The following is a 23,877-nucleotide window of genomic DNA, read 5'->3' as shown; positions in this document are numbered from 1 at the left end:
TATATATATATATATATATATATATATATATATATATATATATATATATATATATATAGATAGATAGATAGATAAATCAGGTCTTTTTAAATATGCGCAAACTATTATATCACAATAAAAATTGCACATTCTTCAGTAGTCAAATTAAGTTGTCCCTCATATTGTTAATCTAGAATCTTTTAACCCGGCCACTATAAGCCGACATCGCGAAATGATTGTTTCATCGTTCGAAATCTATTTTGTTGTTGTTATTATTGTAGTCTAATTTCCCATGGGAGAACAAGTTGGAGATAAAGCTGTGTTATTTCTCTTAGTGTTCTTTTTGTTGTAAAACTTCAAAGTGAATTACAACAAGAGGATGGCAGAAGTTTTGTATAATATTCCCCTGTGTGTTTGGCAATCTTAAAAGGATAATATGACTTCTGTTGCCTTTATCAAAATAAAAGTCTATTTCCCATCGATAAGATATTTCTCTTTATAAGAAACTGTTAGGCACATATATACTTTTCATTATTCATTGGTATCAACTCGAAGTAAATTCGACATCATATTCTAAGGGGTGCTTTGTGTCTGCGAATTTGACACTTATTTCTAATTTAATAATATATTTATTTTGTGGTTTTATAAGTGAAATAGTTTTTCTGGTGCATGTGCGAACCTGTGATATATATTCTATTCAAGTCGGACTGTGAAACCTCTTTCATGTGCAAAGTTATGAATTAGCTACTCTTCTATCACATCCATACATGTAAATAAAACTACTTTCTCTTAGAAAATACACATCTAAAAATAACAACATGTTTATTGTACTAGTGAACACATGTCTCTCATATTGCTTGAGTTTAATAACCTTTATAGTTATTGATAATTAGTTGTTCGACTCGAAGCTCCAATTTTTTAGATCAATTTTTAGTATCACGCTACGTTCCTTAATCTGACTTAATACACATGGTTCGTATAAGAAAAGTTCGAAGTAAGACTCAGTCGGTTACAAGAAAAAACAACCATAAGAGAATCAAACCCGCACATCTCTCAGATCAGCTAATTTGTTTTCTATCGGGAATGGAAAATCAGGGAGAGAGTGGTTTGCTGGGTCCAATGTAGAATTTGACGCAAACCGACAGGTAAGCATCGCGTTGTCCGTGCAAGCAACCTCATGATAGTTGGATAGTGGGTGAATTGACTTAAATGGAAAAGATATCACACTAGATGATCAGGTAATCACTCTTTATCAAGCACATGATATCATAAACAAAAACACCACACACCAGAGGAATATGAACCCGATCTCATCCATTCTGCACTAATAAAAATACTACGCTGAAGTGTCCCCAGTTCTCTCCTAACTTTTCAAGAAATGTCTTAACGAATCTTGCTTTTTACTGCAAAAAAACTGCTTCTGTGGTACCATTTTACAGGGATTCTGGCGAAAGAATTGACTCATTAAATTATCACACTATTAGCCCCTCCTCTCTCTCTTCGCCAAAATATTTGAGTCCATAACTAATAATGTTCTAGTCCCCCACTTTACAGTGGCTAAACTTCTTCCTGACAAACAATATGGATTTAGGCGAGCCGGTTCTACTGCAGAAACCCTAACTGTAATCTCTGAACGTACTACCATACATTTGATAAAGCACGATAGAAGAAGGTTATCAGTAACCCTAGATATATCCGGGGCTTTCAACAGAGTATATCATGTTTGTCTTTTAATGAAATTCAGATCCTACTGTATTACTGGATGAATAATTTTCGTAATGGAATACTTCTCAAATATGAAAACAATCCAGGTCGTCCTCGATGACTCACGTCAAAACAATAATAAAAAGTCGGGTGTAACTAGGGGGTCGCTCGTTTGACCTTTTTTTATTATTCCTGTTCTTTATAAATGATCTCCCTGATAAAATGGTCTCTGAGACACTACGCTCTACAACACACACACAAAGAGAAAACGAATGAGCGCATATCTAAAATAGTGATGGGGACCCTAGAGGAAGGCCTCCAGTCTGTAGTGGGGTAGGGAGAAATGGATGGTACCATTCAATGTTGCCAAGCCTAAGCTTCTATCCTTTAACATTACATGAAACCTTCTCAACCACTAATAGCGCTATCTATACATTACCTGGAAGTACTTCGTTCAAAATCCTCGGCTTAATGTCCACGGGTAACATGAATTAGAATAGATACATTGAGTGAATTACCAAGGCTGCTGTAAAATGATGGGCTCTTTCTACCGTGCTAGAAAAGTACTTACACCTGAAAATACCATGTACCTCAACGAGGCCACTATTCGCCTATGTATGGAGTATTATTGTCACATTTGGGCTAGTGCATGTAGTATTAATATCTTACATCTGGACCGTGTTTAAAAGACAGTCGCCAACGAAACTGGCCGCTTAATCCTGCCTGTTTCACCCCCTGCCTGTTTTATAAGTAATTTAATGTTATCTGCTCGGACGAAGTAAAAAATACTTGTAGCCCTTCGGCGTAAATACCCACGAAAAACCAGGCAAGCAGAATAACCCTACCATTGCACAGTAGACATCCCCAGATGACAGAAAACTATTTTACTCTAATAGCTTCTTTACCAGAAAAGCTAAACTTTTGAATTCTTTTTCGGGTTCCCCTTCCCTTGACTGTTCCGACTTGCAAAAGTTCAAATACAATGTAAACGTACATCATACTGCTAAACTCCTTACACAGTATCCCTGCAATTTATGTACAAGGCAGGAGGCCCCTAAATAACGCTAGCACTGTGCATAATTTGGGGTGAAAATGCAATAAAATCACATTAATCACTGTCAATATAGCTATGAGAGTGAAACTTCTGATCACCTTGGACATACAATTGTTTCGTTGTAATTATAGAAAAGCAGACTAAAGTAAATAAAAAAATTCACAATGAAAAAAGCTTTTAAAATTATCAGATATAAAATCCTAATAAACTCTGGCGATGTGCTTATTATAAGAGAGGGCATTTTTGAAAATATATTAAAGTTTTCCCACAAAAGTAAAATCTCCCATTTTATTTTAATCTCAACTAATTTAAACGACTTTTGAGAGAACTGCCAACACATGCACGACAATGACTAAATAATTGTAAATTCCCTTTTCTCCGTAGTAGAATATTGCTCTTCATGATCCATTACAAGTTGCGAAAACAAGCAATATTATTAATCGTTCCAAAAATTGATGGTAATGGTTGGTAGAAACGCCAATGTTCACTTTGGTTGGCCATGCATAAAGAAGTGAAATAAGTTGATATAAGATGTTGACAAGCGTGTTTCTATTAAAATTAGGTTTCTTTCCCTCTACCTATATAATTTACTACAACTGTAATTTTGTTATATCGATATAAATCCTCAATTTATTAGTGCAATAAATATTATTCTAACAGCTTGTCTGGTTCACTAATTGCTAGTTATTCCTTCTTTAATTGAATGCCAGACATAAACAATGGATAATTCAATCACTCCCGCGCTATCTGACAAGTTTTAACCACTAGTGTCACCTTTGTTTTCCTCCGGGTATTTGTTTTAGATATACTTCCATAAAATTTATTCAAATTAATTAAAAAAAAAAATTAAACACACTGAAGGCGTTCAAAGCGTCTAGATCCCACTCACTAAACTCGCAGCAAACTCATTATATGAAACGCTTTCAGATACCAACACATTTTTTTCTTCTTTAATGATTCTTATTTGTTTAGTAGGACTGATAATCCTCAAAAGCGCCGGCTTTCAAATCCTACTATATTTATCTTGTTTCTAATCTTCATGTAATTGAGATGGATAAAACATCTTCAATGGTGGAAAGGTAAGTAAAAATGTCCAATTTCTACTGTACACTCTTTAACCCTTATCCTTGAGTGGCCTCTTGGTCTTGATAATGTGGTGATGCCTATGTAAAAAAAATAACATAATTATGCACGAGTATATTATTGTGTCCATATTTGAACTGTTTAAGTCCTATATGTTACATTTATTTCGATGATTATCTCCATATATAATGTTTGGATTGAAGAAAATCCCCTCTGATCAAAAGAACCCTGCAAGAAGAGATGGCACATATGAATGTATTATGTCTAGCCTATTAGCCACTATCTTATATAACTTTCGATTGAAATTTTAGACACATTGTCGTTATAATTAATTCTTACATATCAACCTAAGAGCAACATGATGACAATCGCAACCAAATTTAGAGGAAGTAGTTCCTATTTTCGTCTCTAAATTTCAAACCCTTCTACCGCCTCCAGTAATAACCAGGGGGAAGTTTGCCCTTTCGACAAATATGGGTTTTCTCCAATCGTAACGAGCATAAACTCATAGATATAACATAATCTGTCTCGTTTTCCGATTCCAAAATGATAGTGGCCTCAGACTAATTCCACTCAATGTAATTGGCTACCCTCTAACCATTTCTATTTCAGGAATAACGGTATTAGCATGCTAAACGAACGCTGATGTACAATTCAAATATGGAATCGCAATTATACCTACTTTTTTCTAAGTAAATTACTGCATTCATTTTCTTACCTTTTACGGCGAAAGTTTGCATTTCCTCTACCTTTTCCCTCCCTATCTCTCTGCATATATTCTCTTGCTTCTTTCTTTCGTTCTCCTCTGTCTCTCCTCTCTCGCTCGCTTTTTACGTTTCTCTTTATGTAGAATAAACGTAAACATTTAAACATTTCTTGGCGATGCCGATAAAAAACACACACACACAAGCATTTATTTTCTCACCTTATTGCTCGCTCGCTTTGTACATTTGTGCAACGAATTATTTTTTCTATATAGTCATATTTTTATATGTACTTTATTTAAATATACGTTATTTAGATCTGCGCAATCTATTACGATCGTCGCCGAATAAAAAAAATGATGTTTCTGCAATATAATTTACTGGATTCTTGATTTTGCGCACACGTTACACTTTTATGGCTGGGAGGGGGGTTAATTTTTAATGAGACTCACCTCCACAATTTTTTTAGAATGTTAACTTTTATATGGTTTCGATTATGCTGATTAAGAAAATCTCATTCAAATTTTACGAAGACAAGTGTTTATAGAAATATAAAGATCTGTATTATGCATTGTACTTCACTAGCTGGCAGGTTTTAAAATACACTCGGTAAACAAATCTACTTCTCTTTAACCTACACTGCCACCCCTAATTTTTTTTTTAGCATTTGCGGGTAAGTATGTTGACAACGATTATAAGAGCACAATTTTAGGAAATTATTTTTCCTTCTCCGAAAGCTGTGTTTTATATGTAGATGTTGGGGCTGTCTATTCCGAACTCCCTTCTTTAGATGAGGAAGTTGGTGGTTTCTATTCTGAAAGACGTTCGTTACATGGAAAGTTTGGGATATCTATTTCAAACGCCATTTTTAGCATAACAGTACTCAAGGTGAAGTGAAAAAAGTCGTAAGTCCTTGTTTTACACATTACAAAAAGACGATATATAACCGGGATTTACTTTAATTCTATTGGTAAACTGGTTGAAAAGAAGTGGAAAATAACTAATGGATACAGCTAATAGTGCTACCAATGATTTAGATCACTCTAAACAATTCATATAGAGTTAGGGATTTTTTCCTAACCTATAAACTTCTGTGTTTACTTTCCTTCATTATTCTAATGAACCATTTTTCTTAATTTTATTAATTTGCACTCATTTACGCATTTCCTTAATTTTTATCGCCCCAAACCAGCAATAATCGTTAGTGAAAGCCACCGACACCAAACGTTTACTTTTTGGCGAGTGAGCTTGGCATATAGCGGGCAACGCCGGTTTACGGGCCCTGCTAGTTTTTTAATAAGCCGCTTGTAATTTCAATGTGAGCAATGTATGTGCTTCAGGGACGTGTTTTTTTTTCTGTCGTTAATTCCTTCTCACATATTTCTTTTTTAATCCCTTTCTTGATTCTTTCATCAGCGATTGAACACAATACACGTACATAAACATTAAATAAGAATAAACGCTTTTAAGCCGAGCGCATTTTTCAAATAGAGCACAGGTTTTGATTTATTATAGATTGAACCCCTAAAAGTTGTGAATGGAAAGTAAACTCTGATAAGATCTTTTCACGGCTGTTAAAAAAAATACAAACGAGATAAAAAAATTTGCTTTGGAATCTACAAAACCCATTACAGAAGGATGAGCTCCCAACAAACTTAATGTATTTACTGAAAACACACGCTCCTTTAACCAGTGATTCAATTACATTTAAAAAATAGAGTTCTCATTCATATAACACAAAGTTGTGAAACTCTTATTAGCAGTTAGTAAAAATAGTAGCCGCTTTCAGGAGAAACGATGATAAATTACCAAGGTTAATAAAATAATAGCAGTACTGCAAATACTAGAATATTAAAATAGTAATTGTCTTACCTTGCAGTTGCTTCTGTAACCGATTACACACTGCTGCTGTAATTCACAACTGCGTGTGCAATATAAAATGGCTGATTTTAACCCAAAACAATATATATATATATATATATATATATATATATAAAGATTTTTTTTATTCTCAATTCTCATAAAATTGACATTATATAATGTGATCACGTAAGTAAAAGATGTAACGCGTTTGGGTATATTAATATTTCAACATAAATGTAGTAAACACTTATGTGAAATTACTTAGATACATTACGAGGATAAATGAAACATAAGATCAAGAGACGCGTAATGGTTTTATTTTTTACCATACCAAGCCCATGGTTATATGTTAAATGAAATCGCTCATCAGCCAAGTCACAAAAAAATCACACATATGTTTCTCCTGCTTAGAATGGATCCTCAAATATTACAAATATTCTCTAACTAAAATATAACAAGAATTCATCGATACATTTTCTGATAATCGATTAGTAGCCTCAGGTCTAAGAAAGTTTCTAAAACCATACAGAGAATTTATTTCACGAAAAAAAAAGTGCAATTGATCTAATATATGAAGTTGCAGGGAGAATTACAGAGAAACAAGTTCCAGAGGCTATTCTACTTTTAAGCAGTGCAACCTATGACACTATCATGTAAAATAAGCCACGTCTTCTATAGAAATACGCATACTCAATTTTAATATAAAGCAGTCGATGTGAAAAGGATAAGACTTTCATATTGTCAGTCCAGTGATTAATGTGGATATAAAAATACCGATCAAATAAGGAAAGATAAATAGTATATTCCCTGTAAGCAAGGGAATTATTGAAGAGTAAATATCACCAACGATTGGAGTATTACGTCGATAATGAACTCTATCAAGAAAAAAATCTGAGAGATTCATTTATAAATATCAGAGCAATACTTTATTTGATACATCAATCTCTACAAAATAGTTACTTGTAATTTAAAGTAATGAGGTATTCTATGAATTCATTGGTTTTAGAAACATTAATCTGATATGCTATTTCACTCCGTTCATAATTGTTTTAAAAAAATAAGTGTTTATTGCGTTTTTTTTTCTGAATGATCTGCTTTCTTTTAATTTTACAGGTCATATTTATTATCCCTCAAATAATTTTTAATTTAATGTACGCGCAATAATTAATTTTCTTAGTACGGTAAAAAGTTCCGGAATAGTTGGGGTTTTTGTTATCTATGTATACAGCTATAAAAGTGAGTGTTTGTGTGGACTCCTCTGAACCTTAATAGATTCAACGACTTTTTTTAATAATATATCATAATTTTATATTTTATGGGGGGGGGTCAAGCACGTGGAAAATTGTGTAATCGGTTTTTATCAGAAAAACGAATTTTGAAAAAGGTCAAATATATAATATTGGTACGTGCGCGTCATAGGAGTTTTGTTAGTTTTTCAACTGTTTAACGAATGCGCATGTGGGAATCGTTCACTTGACAAATTACTCATGTTGGAAACAAATAGATTTAAAGTAGTTTTTATATATTGTGTCAAGCAGATCTAGTAGTTATTGTACTTGATTCATTGCTTTTGGTTTTTGGTTCCGATCTTAGCTCGAACTTTTTTTTGCTTACAAGAAGTGAACTGTTTAAAGAAAAAAAACTTAATACTCGCATGTATATATCTCAGTTTCTTTCCTTTTCATACTTTATTTTAAAGGAATTCTACGTTACTTTTTTAGTAACGATAGTAATGTTTATAATAAATAAGAAGTCTACATTAATTAAAATATAATATTTATGCGTATTTTACGACCGGGAAACGTCGAGTGACCTGCTAGTATTGAAGTAAATGTTAAATCATAATAACGATCGTTTCCAAGAAATATACTTTCTTTTATTCGTGCGTTTTGATTATATGTCCATTAAGTTTTATACATTTCGAACTAGCTAAAAATATAAACGAACAAGTACCGTATAACTACTTCGATTTAATCTAAATTTACTCGGTGTGTATTTTACTTAATTCCTCTGTTCTGCGAGAATCTTCAGTAGTAATCGAAAAAAAAACTGGTACTTTGGGTGACTGAAAGATTGATTAACAATGTCCTTTTATACGTCAAGCGACTTTCTATTTTGAGATAGGACTACTACCTATGATCCCAAAGCAAATAATGGATATTTTAATCGAGTGAAAATTAAAAAAAAAACGCACACACTTGATTTAGAATTAACAATAGTTAATTACATTCGCAATTGCATTTTAGATGTTTCTGATTTGATAGGAAAGTTTCGGAGTATGTTAATATGCATAAATACGTGAGCATTAACTAGATTTTTGCGAATACAGATCGAAAAAATAAACAGCATCGGCTATTGTTCGATAATAATAGTAAAAATGAATTAAAATTACAAACATTATAAACTAAAACACTTACACAAAAAGTTTTTTTTTTAATTTACAATGGGGGATTAGTTTCGCATATAACTTACATTAAACAAAATGCAGGTTTTCTAAATTTACTAAGATATATTAAGACCAGACAGATATATACATATTAGAAATTGACGTCGTTCTTAGTAATCGCAGTTGTCTCTAATTTTTATAAAAATAGGCAAGGCCAAACGACAGGAGGTAGTAAGTATTTATTTATGGAGTCTCTTTTTAAAAAATCTACCAAAGATCAAGTAATTCCTCTATCAATACGAAATTATCACCGATTATTGAAGTGAAGAATTAAGTTTATATTTTGTTTTCATAATCGATATGTGTTTTGTCTATAATCCCCCTTCTGAATTTGTCAGTAGAAATATGCTTAAAATATTCGGCAGAATGTGAACAAAATATGTTGCATTGTGGGGAGGGTAAGGATTTTAGATAAAACAAACACACTAATAAAAACAACTGCGTACGTATCAGATTTTAAGGTTGTAAATCCAAATTTGATTACTTTTTCATATTTTGCGTTTTGTTGTGTGAAATTCGTTGAATATATAAATAATTATTATTATCTCTCAGATTAGCAAAGAAAAAGTATATATTTTCTTTATTTTTGCGAAAAACACTACTTTTAAATCTTTGATAAAATAAATTGATAATTTCCTTTCAGTAAGCGTAATATTGATAATATTTATTAAATAAGAAATACTTTGAAGAATCGATACCAAAAAAAGGAAAAAAAGACGATAAATAACGGAGCATTTTGCTAAAGATACGATAATTTTTCTCGGCAATTTTCTTTTGATTCACATATGGTGGGCAAATCATGGTACTAGATGAGGGAGTTGTTTTCAACATAAACGAACCCTAGAATACCCCAAATGGTCGCCACGCTGGTATTGGCCAGCCTCATAGTTGCTTAACTTCGGAGGCTATGAAGGCAACAAATAAATAAATAAGTACGCTCATGAAAAAAATATTTCAACCCTTACTTTACGTCATATTAAACGTTAAAAATAAATGGCTAAATTAAGTTTATTTAATTATTTTCAAGCTCTCTGTAGTTTATTTTGAACTATTATCATTTTTTTTTTAATTTCGCAACGGGAAATCTACATAGTGATATACTTCGTTGGAATTATTTAAAATCCAGATATTATATTATAATATTTTTGCATATTCTTATAGTAAATCATCTTAAATCTTATTTAGACAAAAATATATATTGCTTCAAAAACTTTTTAAAATATCTAAATGTTTTAGCAGTTGAGACAAACATGAATTGTGTTGTTTTGAAAAAAAAAAAATTTTTAATTCTTTTAAAAATATTAGAAATGTGTTTATATTATTATGCTTTTCAAATGATAATATTCAGGCTTTAATCTTTCTGGAAAAACATTTTCTCAAGAGTAATGGATTTTAATGGGTTTTACTTAGTTTTAAAAAACAAGACTTCTTTATTTTTCCATTTTTTTTTGGCCATGACTATATAAAAAATATTAGAGAATCACACACAGATTCAATGTTAGAACCTGTGATTTCTTTGATTAAAGTATGTGTTTTTTTCGTTGAACGCCTAGGCATTGATCTTATTCATTCATATAAAGTTCTAAAGGTATATGTAAGCTCGATTATTCATCTTTTTGTTGTATACTTTTAATATTATTTCCGTCGATATTATCTAACCATGAACGTGTCTGTATGTCATAAAACGATGGCTTAATTTAAATCATTTTGTTCAAAATTCATATCATGTATTTATATTTCTTCTCCCTCGCCTCTCATACTTAGACATAATTAAAACCAATTACGACGAAGTGCTGAGTCACGAAAATTCAGAATAGGATCTATTTTATTACTTTCGATTTGTAGTTTCGCTTTTATTCATTCATAATTAAATCAGTATACACCATTAAATTAGTTTGTTTCGTGCTACTATACGAATTTAACTTGCGATTATTTCTCATATTCAGTATCGACTTGCAAGCAAACGTTACGTGATAGAAACGAACAGTTTTCGATTTTAATTCAATATATCACTTTGCTGTTTATGTTTGCTACACAATAGAAAGTTCACAAATAATGTCTATGCGATCATTTATGGGCAAGCAATGCGTTTTTGTTCAACCAGCTTATTATAATTGTGAAATATTGCACTTTTTAGAGATAGTAAATACATACATTATGCTATAAAAATGCACCATGAATGTTTATTCTTCAACGTAAATAATTCTGGAACTACGACAGACTTGATAATCAAAAACCATCAAAAGATAGCACATTAGTATAACAGACTTAATTAATTTTGGCGAATTAATAATAGCTGATTCCTTAGTCTGTATTTCATATATAATAAAATTTATATCACTACTCTGAAATGATTGTGAGCAGAAATTGGTACAGTCTTATTTCAGAGTGTATTCTGTTGCTATTATTTACGTACAATTTATTGGGGCGTTAATTGAGGATAGATTGTAGTGATGTTTTATTAGGGCGGAAAATGTAATTTTGCTGAATACATTTTTCAATGGGGTGTGCGTTTCCACTTACATACATCGTATTCTTATTCATACAGATTCATAACTAAACCCATTACAACTAAGATAACTATGTTTTAATAACAGTAGAAACTCATTATTACTGCTTACTTCAGTCCATCTGTTGAGCGTAAATAACATTGCCTGTACACACTTTTATAAATTTTAAATCGATTATAATTAAAGTGAATCTAAAAGATAGACTAGTATTAGGTGTCTGATTAAATAATCTTCCAATCTAGTCTGATTTCTATTGGTCCAACAAATACGCCGTCGTGTAGATGTGTTTAAATAGACGGATATTTGCAAGGTTGACACCCGATTATATAAACCCACGATTAATGGATACAATTAATTTAACGCATTTAAAAATAAATGTCCGTAGATTGACAACTGTATATATTTTATATTACTAATATGGATCCGATAAACTCGTACATGCCAATGGCAATTCGATTATGCGTAACATTTTTTATTAGGAAAATCACACTCTTTTTACTGGTACATATTGATGTAAACGTCAGGAGAATTATCTGCATTCATACATGTGCTGCGATTAAATTTCTTTATACTACAAAGAACTCAAATATACGGTTTCTGTCATTATTTGCTATTCGTATATCGAATATATCCATGCATAAATAATCGAACTTGATTACTCTGTACAAGCCATTAAGTTAATGCATGCGCCAGACTACTTACAGGTCGCTCGTCAACTCATCCGTATACGAATGAATGCCAAAATAGTATGCTAATGCGCATGCGTACAATTTCTCTTATTATAAAAAGAAAAAGTCACAATTCAGTATTTGTGTGCGCAGTGAAATATCGGAAATTTCTTGTATTAAATATACATAATTAGATACAATATAAACCAGGCTTGGTTATGATTAAAGCTATACTACAATATTCATTGACTTGAAGTCAACAGAAATGAATTAGTACGTGAGGAGTAATATATTCATCTGAATTATCTCGGAGATTTTTTAAACAACACTGCGAATAAGACAAGAATTTTGGTTTTGTTTCATATTCGATTAGTGAAAGAGTCGAGGGCATTGTGAGGGGGGAAAAGGTGTCAGAAGCACAGCGATATGAACAGGTTTTAAGAAGATTATACTCCATCTGTTCCGGGCAGCAGGGCGTTTATTTAGTATTGTTTATTTGTGGCATTTCCAAATATTTTTCTATGCATTTTTATTTTGTTATTGAGTTTTATCCGATATTTTTTCTAAATGGTTCATAATTCCTCAATATTTATAGTGTTTATATTCAGATTTAGTTTGTTTAGTAAATGATTCACTCAATTGATTTAACATATATATATATACATATATATACATATATATATATATATATATATATAAAAGTGAACGTGTCTGTCTGTGTGTGTGTGTGTCTGTGTGTCTGTGTACATTTCCCTACGCAATAACTATATCAATTTTTAGTCTATAGACTCGAAATTTGAAATACCGGGTACTGAGATTTGGGAAAATCGATGTGACGGGTGTCAGCCAGAAATTTTGCTGTTAAGGTGTCAAATTTCAACGATTTGACCTTTAAGAACTCTACCAAACTCCTCCGAGAATTTTGGGTCTAGACACTTGAAATTTTAGATATAGGTTCCTTGAACCTGGATCTAACTTAATGAAGTGATTTGAGCCCGAAACTATAAATTTTAAGGGGAAATAATAGGGGTCAAAGTTTTTAAAAATTAACCATTTTTTTTCGCTTTATTTGCACAGCATACACCTCCAAACACCCGAGCAACGCCGGGCACCCCTGCTAGTATATATATATATATATATATATATATATATATATATATATATATATATATATATATATATATATATATAAGTGAACATGTATGTGTGTCTGTGGGTGTCTGTGTACATTTCCCTACACAATAACTCTATCAGTTTTTATCCTACAGACTCGGAATTTTATATACAGGGTACTGAGATTTGGGAAAATCGATGTGATCCGTTTTTAGCTAGAAATTTGGCGATTAAGGGGTCAAAGTTCAATGATTTTACCTTTGAGAACTCTACCAAACTCCTCCGGCAATTTGGGGTCTACGCACTTGAAATTTTAGATATAGGTTCCTTGGACATGGATCTAACTTAATAACTTGATTTGAGCCCAAAACAATAAATGTAAAAGGGTCATAATAGGGATCAAAGTTTTAAAAAAACGACCGTTTTTTTTTTTTTTTTTTTTTTTTTTTTTTTGCTCAGCATACACCTCCAAACCCCCGGGCGACGCCGGGAACCCATGCTAGTACATATATATATATATATATATATATATATATATATATATATATATATATATATATATATATATTTATATATATATATATATATGTGTGTATATCCAAGTGTACAATAATGTTTACCTTTAACCATTTACCAAAAATCTTATTCTATTCCATGTATGCTATCACAAAAATAATATATATTTAAATCAATTCCAATTAATCGTCTGTAAGGCTAATATACATTTTATAACTAATTGTTTATCGTCGACTTTCAAACTATACATAGATATATAATAAAGAATAGATATATTTCGTTAGCTACACTAGTGTAAGCCCCCTTTGGTTAGCAAAAAGTTGACTACTCGTAGCTTTAACTGACTTAAACTCCTAAAATATATTTGCACCATATCCATGTTATCAAATGAGTAACATTAAGCCTTTAAGATTTTAGTGGTCGATATTTGAGCATATTTTTCTGGAAAAACGAGTCCGTGAACTGTCATGTTCTGTTCTTCCAGGAATTACACAAGTTTTGAAAGAAAGAGGGGAGAAACATATTGAATAAACACTTGCATTTTTTACATTTCCTCTTACATATGTGTTTGGCTCGCAGCAAACAATAATGGAATATGGAATATGACACACAAAATGCTAACCATATATATATAGAGACTAAATATTAAAAAAACAATTCAAGACACTTCTTAAGACAAATGTTGGAAAGGGTAAGGATAAAGAATATTCATGAACATGGATATGTAAATGTATCTACACTTTAGTTTGCTATTAGGAATTTATATAATACTCGAACAAAGTCTGTGCGACTATTACCAGAATATACCTTATGCAACTGATACGAAGAATGAGTATGCGACTCTCGCTAGGAACGACGCCCGGTATATTGCGGCATAATTTATGATTGTCTTTCTGAGAGAGGCAGTCGATGGAACAAGGTAAATTACTTTAAAATGTTTTGTCTTATATGAGATAGAGCCTAGGCATCTTTAAAAATTTTGGGGACTAAGAGAAGATTTATCTTATGTTTGGGCAGCATCTTTTAAAGGTAATTACACTGAATATATTAAAGATATCTACATAAATGTTGAAAAGCAACCGTTTATTTATTTTCGGATTATGGATGCCGTCCTTTTTTGTTTGTTGTTCTTTTAAATATACGTTGTTACGTCAATATTAGATTTGTTATTTGTCGGTTTGCCAGATATAGGTGTGATATGGCATTTTGTTTTCGTCGATAGTTTGTAATTTTATGTTTGTTTATTCTGTCACGCAGATGTCTGGTAGAACGTTTTCGTCGGTTTATTAGACTTGTAGATCGTTTTACATGTTAAATAAATGGGAAATGTCTTATTTTTGATATATCAAGCAGCTATCCACGCCAGGTCCTGTAAAATTGTAAAATTAAACATCATAACAAACCATACACGTATTTATTTACTGCCCTCCTTGCACGCTAGTCACAAAGTCTAGATTCTATGAAAATGTTTCATTGGAACGAACTTGATCCGTATAGAGTTCACACTCGTCTCCAGTAACAGCTTAGCGAACGCCAAACATTTTAGATAAGTTGTACTCATATTTAAAATATATTTTTGTTTGGGGTGTTACATTTGTTGCTTCTGAGAGGGCTACAAGGGCGTTATCGTCTGCATACTGTAGCTCCATAATGGATATGGTGTTCGTTCGACCTTTGGCCCTAAATCTGTTGATGTTAAAAATTCGGCCGTCGGTTCTGTACATAATCCGAACTCCATGGGGAAGATGTTTGTCCGTAAGATGGAGGATAGCAGTAATGAAGATGGAGAACAGGGTTGGGGCAATGACACATCCCTGTTTCACTCCCGTGTCAACCCTGAAGGGCTCTGTTTCATCTCCACTACTACTGAGGACTGTAGCTGACATATTGTCATGCAGCAGTCTCAGTACCCGAATGTACCTCTCTGGGCATCCAAACCTTGCAAGAACCAGCCAAAGGGCTTGACGGTTCACAGAGTCAAAGGCTTTAGTAAGGTCTATAAAAGCCATGTATAATGGTAAATTTTGCTCCCTGCACTTTGCTTGGAGTTGACGAGCAGTGAAGATCATGTCCATCGTGCCTCTATTTGGTTGAAAGCCACTTTGGGACTCGGGAAGGATGGTTTCTGCAAGGGGTGTAAGCCTGTTGGCCAAAACCCGAGCTAGGGCTTTCCCTGTGGTAGAGAGGAGAGAAATGCCCCGGTAGTTCCCACAGTTTGCCTTGTCTCCCTTCTTAAAGATGGAGACAACTAGGGCATCTCTAAGTTGTGCAGGGATTTTCTCTTGTTCCCATATTTTGAGCAGCAGGGCATGGATGTGTCTGAGAAGATCAGGCCCGCCTTTCTTCAGGATTTCTGCTGGGATGCCGTCAGAACCAGCCGCCTTATTGTTTTTCATCTTCCTAATTGCATCCCGCACCTCTTCCAGACTGGGTCGTTCTCCCATGCTCTCAATTATGGGCTGTTGGGGGAGTTTTTCAAGGGCCTCCATCTCTGGAGTGGTGTCCCTGTTCAGAAGATCCTTGTAATGCTCTTTCCATCTATTTGTTATTTCTCTCTTTCCTTTCAGCAGCGTGAGCCCATCCTTAGACCGAAGGGGGGTCAGAGAACGGTAGCTGGGGCCGTATACCACTTTTGTGGCTTCAAAGAATCTTCTGGTGTCCCCAGAGTCAGCAAACTGCTGGATCTCCTGAGCCTTCTTCATCCACCAGATGTTCTTCAGCTTCCTGACTGTCGATTGGACAGCCGCTTTAGCCTTGGCATGGGCAGCTCTTTTAACCTTGCAATTGATGTTATTCTGCCAGGTGATAAAAGTTTGCCTCTTGGTGTCTATAAGCTGTTGGATTTCGGTATCGTTTTCATCGTACCAATCCTGATGTTTCCGCTTTTTCTGCCCTAGGATGCTTATACTGGAGTCCATGATGGCAGAAGACAGCTTGTCCCAGTGCTCTTCAGCGTCATGCGGATACTGCTTGGGCAGGTCCGCACTAAGAGCCGCCTGGAGGTGTTGTTGGTAGGTGATATCGCCCAGCTGCTCGATGTTGAGCTTTGGTCGGCTCTGTCTTTTTTTCATCCTTTGCTTCCGCATTAAATGGATAGACATGATGGAGCGAATAAGACGGTGGTCGGTCCAACAATTGTCTGTACTGGTCATTGCCCTGGTGTTCAGCACATCACAGCGGTCTTTGGCACGGACAATGACATAGTCAATGAGGTGCCTGATTTTACTTCGAGGGTGCATCCATGATGTTTTGAATGCGTTTTTTTTCGGAAAAGTGTGTTCGTGATGATCAGGTTATGTTCTGAGCACTTTGTCAGTAGGAGTGTACCATTTGAGTTAATGTTCCCAACTCCTTCTCTTCCAAGCGTTCCTCTCCAGTGCTGATGGTCTCGTCCCACTCTAGCATTGAAATCCCCAAGTAGGATAATCTTGTCCCCCTTGGGGGCCCCGGATAAAATGGTGTCAAGGTCAGCATAAAAGGTCTCCTTTATTTCATCATGTGCATCAAGTGTTGGAGCATACGCACTAATCACAGTGGCCATTTGGTTGCCCGCAAGCATCAGGCGCATGGTCATTAGCCGTTCGTTGATGCCAACAGGGGGCTCATTGAGGTGGCGGATGAGGCTGTTCTTTATAGCAAAGCCCACGCCATGGATACGCGGCTCTTCTACAGGCCTTCCTTTCCAAAAGAAGGTGTACCCGCCTTTCTCCTCCCTCAGCTGCCCGTCGTCAGCCAGTCGGGTTTCAGAGAGCGCAGCTATGTCAATCTGGAACCTCCTTAGCTCTCTTGAGATAATGGCAGTTCTTCTTTCGGGTCGATCACTTGTTTTGTTGTCCATGAGGGTCCTCACATTCCAGGTTCCAAAATATAGGCATAAATTTTCTTTCTTTTTCCGACCGCGTGGTGGTGATCCCTCTGGATGCGGTAGTCCAGACGGGTTTTTTTGAGGCAGGCTATTTTTAGGGGTACCTTTTCTAACCCCCCTCCCCTACTGGGGTGAGCAGAGTGGATCCTAAACAGGGCTGCTCAGTCATGGATGCAGCTGCCGAAAAACTCTTTCTGCCTCGGTCCGTGAGGTTAGCGACTGAATCTGGCACCCACCGCCTATGTGCCAGGTTGCAGCTAGGAGCTGCCAGACTACACTGTCCTGCTCCCGTCACCACTTCCTGGTCGCCACAGGACTTTTTCTATCCGGGAATTAAGGGAGAGCTCTCTCTCTGCCTCAGTCCGGGAGCTTAATGACTAAGACTGTCACAAGACTTTTCCATCCATGATGTAGAGTAGGATGTGTTCCCTTTCGGGAGAACGCCTGCGCGTGATGTCTTTTAACGTGGGGAGACTGATGCGCCTGCAGCCACCACACGGCCCCTTGGCAGAGGAGGGCCTGATACCAATGGCATGGAGAACCACGACGACTGGAGACTCTCTTCTGTTGCAGCCTTCATCCGCCTTCAGTGCCGTTGTGTCATTATTGTCATCATCCGCCGCATCAGCCGTTGAGGTCTTTTGGATCACTCTTTGTCTGGAACCTCCCCTTCAACCTTACCGCCATGGGTGGCCCTACCAGGAGCCTAGGCTCCGGACGGCATCGCTCTCAGGTTCATCGGAACACACAAGGTTCTCCACCACGACAAGGTGGCGATCCAGGGAGAAGGTGTACACTGGTTGCCTTCACGAGGGCGTACAAACAGCTAGGACTAACAATTAATATAAAAAAAACCCAAATCCTCCATCAATCACCACCAAACAGTACTCCAGTCTCACCCCCAAACATCTCCATTGACAACGCTAGACTGGAAAATGTGGACCACTTCCCATACCTAGGCAGCATCCTATCATCAAAAGCCAACATAGATGATGAAATACAACACCGTCTCAGCTGTGCCAGTGGGGCTTTCTCAAGGCTAAGGAAGAGAGTATTTGAGAACCGTGACCTTCTGGCAAAGACCAAAATCATGGTATATAAAGCTGTCTTGCTGCCCACTCTTCTCTATGGATCGGAGACCTGGACCACATACAGGAGGCACGTAAAAACCCTGGAGACGTACCACCAAAGATGCCTCCGAAAAATCCTCAGAATTAGTTGGAAGGACCGACGCACCAACACCAGCGTCCTGAGTGAGGCTGACATTCCCACTACTACCGCTACTGTTGCTCAACGCCAGCTCAGATGGACTGGTCATGTTGTCCGAATGCCGGATCTCCGCCTCCCAAAACAGATTTTCTACTCTCAGCTTGTTGAGGGAAAGCGTGCCCAGGGTGGCCAAAAGATGAGGTATAAGGACAACATCAAAGCAAATCTAAAGCGGTTTCACATGGACCTTAAGACATGGGAGGACGTGGTTGGGAGCAGGTTGGCATGGAGGAGCGCTGTCCACAAAGGTGCTGCGCTTTATAGTAGTGACCTAAATAAAGCTGCTGAGGATAAACACAAGCACAGAAAGGACAGATTATTAACCAGACACACCCAACCCCACCCCACCACCACTACCTTTATCTGCCCAAATTGCATAAGACAAATTGGGTCTAGGATTGGGCTCTATGCTCACCTGAGGACCCACAGAAGCCACAACGGAGGACAGTCTTTCTCGGACACGAGTGACCGCCGATGATGATGACATTTGTTGCATTTATTGAAATAGTATGTTTACGTTAATCGGTTAAAGTTGAATGAAATTGCAACATTATAATCAGTTTTACATGTTAAAATCTATCTTCTTATAAATTTGTTTTTTTTTTTTTGTGTATTCATATTCATATTAAAATCTCTTTTTTCTATTGATTCTTATTTTAATCATAAAAGCGAAATGTGACACAAGGTCACTTTATGTTGAGTTACCCAAGAGAAGGGCCAAAGGGGCACTCTGGTAGAGACCAATAATAATAATTGTCTTAGTATAGAGGATTTTCTACTCCATTGACCAAAGACAACTAAACTTGAGAGTAGCACCAGAACAGATGCTACACTTTGAGGTATTTAATTCTTTATTTACAAGAAAAAAAGAAATACAAATTGGAAAATGAACCAAAAATTTAGGCACAAGACAACTCAAAAAGAAGTGAGGGTGAGGTTGGTTGGTCCATCTCGCTTCTCTTTGAAATTTTAAAAAAGATTTATCTCCACTTTGATTTAGGCCCGAAGGCCAAGAACAACAGAAACAAAGCCTGTTTTCTATTCATTTAAAGAGAAAATACAACTTCCTCATATGTGGGTCGATGAATGCCATTTATCAGTACAAATTCTAAATAAATATATATATAAATATATATATATATATATATAAATATATATATATATATATTGATATATATATATAAATATATATATATAGCTACTTCATTTACTCAGATAAAATTAATATAAGAAAGTATAAATTTTTGCGTAAAATTTAAGTATTTACTTGAAAAGTGCTCAATACGAAGGTAGAGCTAGTTAGTTAGTTAGAAAATGGCGATAAAGCTACACTACATATTCCGCGTTTCATCCAATCTAGAATTCTTCAGGCTTATGCGCGAATTTTGTGGTTGTCTGTCCTTTTTATACACGCATCTTCTATTTAGATTTTAGTTAGCCAATCCGCTTTCTAGTATCCACCACGCCTATCCTATCAGCCAATGGGCATGCGCTTACCGGACAAAGGCCTATTTGCCCTCTGGTTGACCTATTCCTTTGTGTATGGTCTATTTTGCCTGGATATCTAGCTTTAAATTTAGGTTAGTTTTTTTTTTAAGGAAGGGCGCGGTGGATACTAGAGAGCTGATTGGCTAACTAAAATCTCAATAGAAGGCGCATGTATAAAAAGGACAGACAACCACAAAATTCGCGCATAAGCCTTAAGAATCCTAGAGTGGATGAAATGCGGAATATTCAGTGTAGCTTAATGGCCATATATATTTTATAACTAACTAACTAACAACTAACTAACTAACTAACTAACTAACTATATATATATATATATATATATATATATATATATATATATATATATATATATATATATATATATACAGATCATGCGAAATGACGACGTTAATTTTTGTCAGTTTTGTATGAAATCGACAATGGTCTTTTAACTCGTAGCGCCTTATATTCCCAAACGTGTGTCCAATCTTTTTCTGATCAGTGTCAAAGATTCTTAACGTTCGTGATTAAACGAGAACCGGGTCGTCAGTATGAGTATACCACCCCCCCACACACCTATATCTATCTCTCTCTCTCTCTCTCTCTCTCTCTATATATATATATATATATATATATATATATATATATATATATATATATATATATATATATATATATATATATGATAGTTAGTACAGATAGTATAGCTGTAGTAATCTCATCTCGGTCCTAATCTTTATAGTCGCAATTCCACTTTCAAATATCTGTTTCCCCCTCTTTTATTTACTGAGAACTAAAGATTTTCATTCGATTTTCCATCCTTTTATGTCGTTACTCTCCATTCAGAATTGGAAAAGATATCCCTGTACTGTTCGCCCGCGTTCCTTGTCTCTAAATGGATTTCAATTGAATTATTGATTGGACTTTAAGTGCTTTCTTCCTGTCGCCATGTGATCCGATTTCGAAGTGGTATTTCCGTGATTTAAACGGCATCTCAAAATATTATTGAAAAAATAAATAACGACTACCGTACGTAAAAGGATGCATCTGGGTTGGGGTTAAAATTGGGGTCTATCTAGCGATGCAGAACCCCTTATGATAGACGAGTAAATAGAAAAAAAATAACGGACATAATCGTCTTTATGATGATATTTATATCCAATTTGTTTAAAAATACGAAGAAGAATACCAATAAATTTAAAGCCATTTGCCGGCAAAGACTATATCGGATTCAAAGCAAAGCTTTCACATACCATATCATTTTATATAAATATTCATAAGTAAATTTTTTATAAAATATTGTGGAAACATATTCACTATGTTCCAGTGTTTTTTATAAATATTCATGGTTTATATATTACATTTTAATTCATATTCAATTGAATATTTATTAACAAAAAAGCTATACATTTAAATAAGTTTTATTTTCTAACTATCAGATCATATTTCGAATGCAAAATTGAATTGTCCATAACACGTGACGTTCATTCTATGCAAATCATCAACTTTAATTTTCTGTTAAAAGTTTTAGCAAGAATAAATTTACAATTTTAAAAGAAGGATATTTCAGGTAGAAAGCGATTTTTCCTTTATAATGCCTGATTTATTAAATATGTTGGAAATGTGAAACTATTTCTAATCAATAATTTTCATCAACATTATTTTTACAAAAGTAATTTTATTTTTATTTTAAAAATGGTTTAGTTCACACTGTACTAATCAAATAAAAATGTATTGGTGATATTTCGAAGCATACCTATTAGCAGATTTACAAATACTAAGTTATAGTTTATATTAATAAGAAGAACCGAACTTGCTCTCGATTAAATGAGAATCATGGAACGTTGCAAATTTTTAGTACTTCCATTATCGAATTCGGGATGTTAAGACTTCTGAAATCTATTGTAGTGTTAGACTGTAGGAACTATTAGCTGTGGTCCAAATCGGACTGTTTGTTCTTTAATCAGATTTCTACGATTATCGACTTTTGGAACTTGTCTTAAGCATTCTGAAACGGAACATAATTTAGACAACTCCCATACACATGGAGTACATTTGTGTGAAATCTGATAAAAATCTGTCAGCCCGATTTGGATTCCATCAGAAATGAACTCTCTAACACAGACAAAGTGCCTTTAATATGTAAAGAGAGTGTGTGGTGATTTTGATATATGTACAGTAGTAAACTTGCGTAGATAACCGCAGAGATTAGACGCCTACCTATGTGTGGGTTAGCGTGAGAGAAAAAGACTGATGCTCGTACACACACACACACACACACACACACACACACACACACCCACACACACACACCCACACACACACACACATATATATATACTATCATTAGGAGTAGTAGTATTTTACTATAATAATTAAATATCTACAGACACTAGTGTTTCATCCTTGTGAATCTTATGTGCAGGGTTTCACGATTAACACGAGTCGATAGATTCGAATCCGGCAACACAAGCCATCTCTGGTTCGATTAGCAAAAACCTTATTCAATCGGCTACCATTAACGGCGGAAAATAATGTTGAATTTAAACATTTTATTTTTTAAATGTTCTTTACGTCAGACACAGTGATCTAATCGCTATATGATGATCTATGCATAAGAGTAAAATTGACCCACTTAATTCAACTGAAAGTGCTCAACGATAAGAAACGAGTGTTTTTAAAGGGGCTGACATAATTATTTTGGTATTTTTTAACTATAATAATTAATTACTTACATACACTAGTGTATCATACTTTTGGGAATCTTCAGTTCAGATTCGAACCCGGCAACAGCAATATATATATATATATATATATATATATATATATATATATATGTGTGTGTGTGTGTGTGTGTGTGTGTGTGTGTTTGTGCATGCGCAAGAGAGGGCAGGGTTATTGTAACATAGCCTAATATATCAAATATTTGAACAGGAAAACAGTTGTCCTAAGTGCGTTTTATTTTTAAAAAGGCAACGGCAATTTCTTATTAATTATATGAAATAACCTGAGTTATTTTAGGGAAACTGCCAATATTCACAAGATCTTTTCCGCGAATCACTTTTCTCAATACGTAAATATAACACAAATGTTGTAATCAAAAAACAACTTAATAAACAGAATACATGCCATTATAAATAACATGTATTAGCTTTCAGGCATTGTTTTTTTTTTTTTAATTAAGTTTCATCCTAAGTTAATGACGTACAGTTTTTGACAGCAGACCGAGAAAATATTTTCTTTAAAATTATAAAACAGCCTCGGATAGAATTATTATAAGAGCAACAAACTTCGCTTCGCTTGTTGATGCATGAGCTTACGTCTACAATATAAATAAGTGATCGTTATTTTTGTCTCTGTGGACACGACCTGACCATTACCCAAGTGGCGATTTTGCGCTACAATTTTGGCGTCAAATTGATCGATTGGGTTCATGGTAAGCGACTAGAGAGGCCGACGAACGAGGAGATATCCCTGTAATCATTGTCGCAAAAATAATGACTGAATGTGACGGATTGTGACTGAAAGACTATCGGCAGACCTGATGCAGAATGCTACAATAGCTTGCACAGAATTATAGCACTAACTTATTGACTCTCTTGAAAGACTTAAAGT

This window comes from Euprymna scolopes, chromosome 13, assembly GCF_053919585.1.
Source record: "Euprymna scolopes isolate OS-2025 chromosome 13, ASM5391958v1, whole genome shotgun sequence".
Lineage (NCBI taxonomy): Eukaryota > Metazoa > Mollusca > Cephalopoda > Sepiida > Sepiolidae > Euprymna > Euprymna scolopes.
This window is presented reverse-complemented; position numbering follows the sequence as displayed.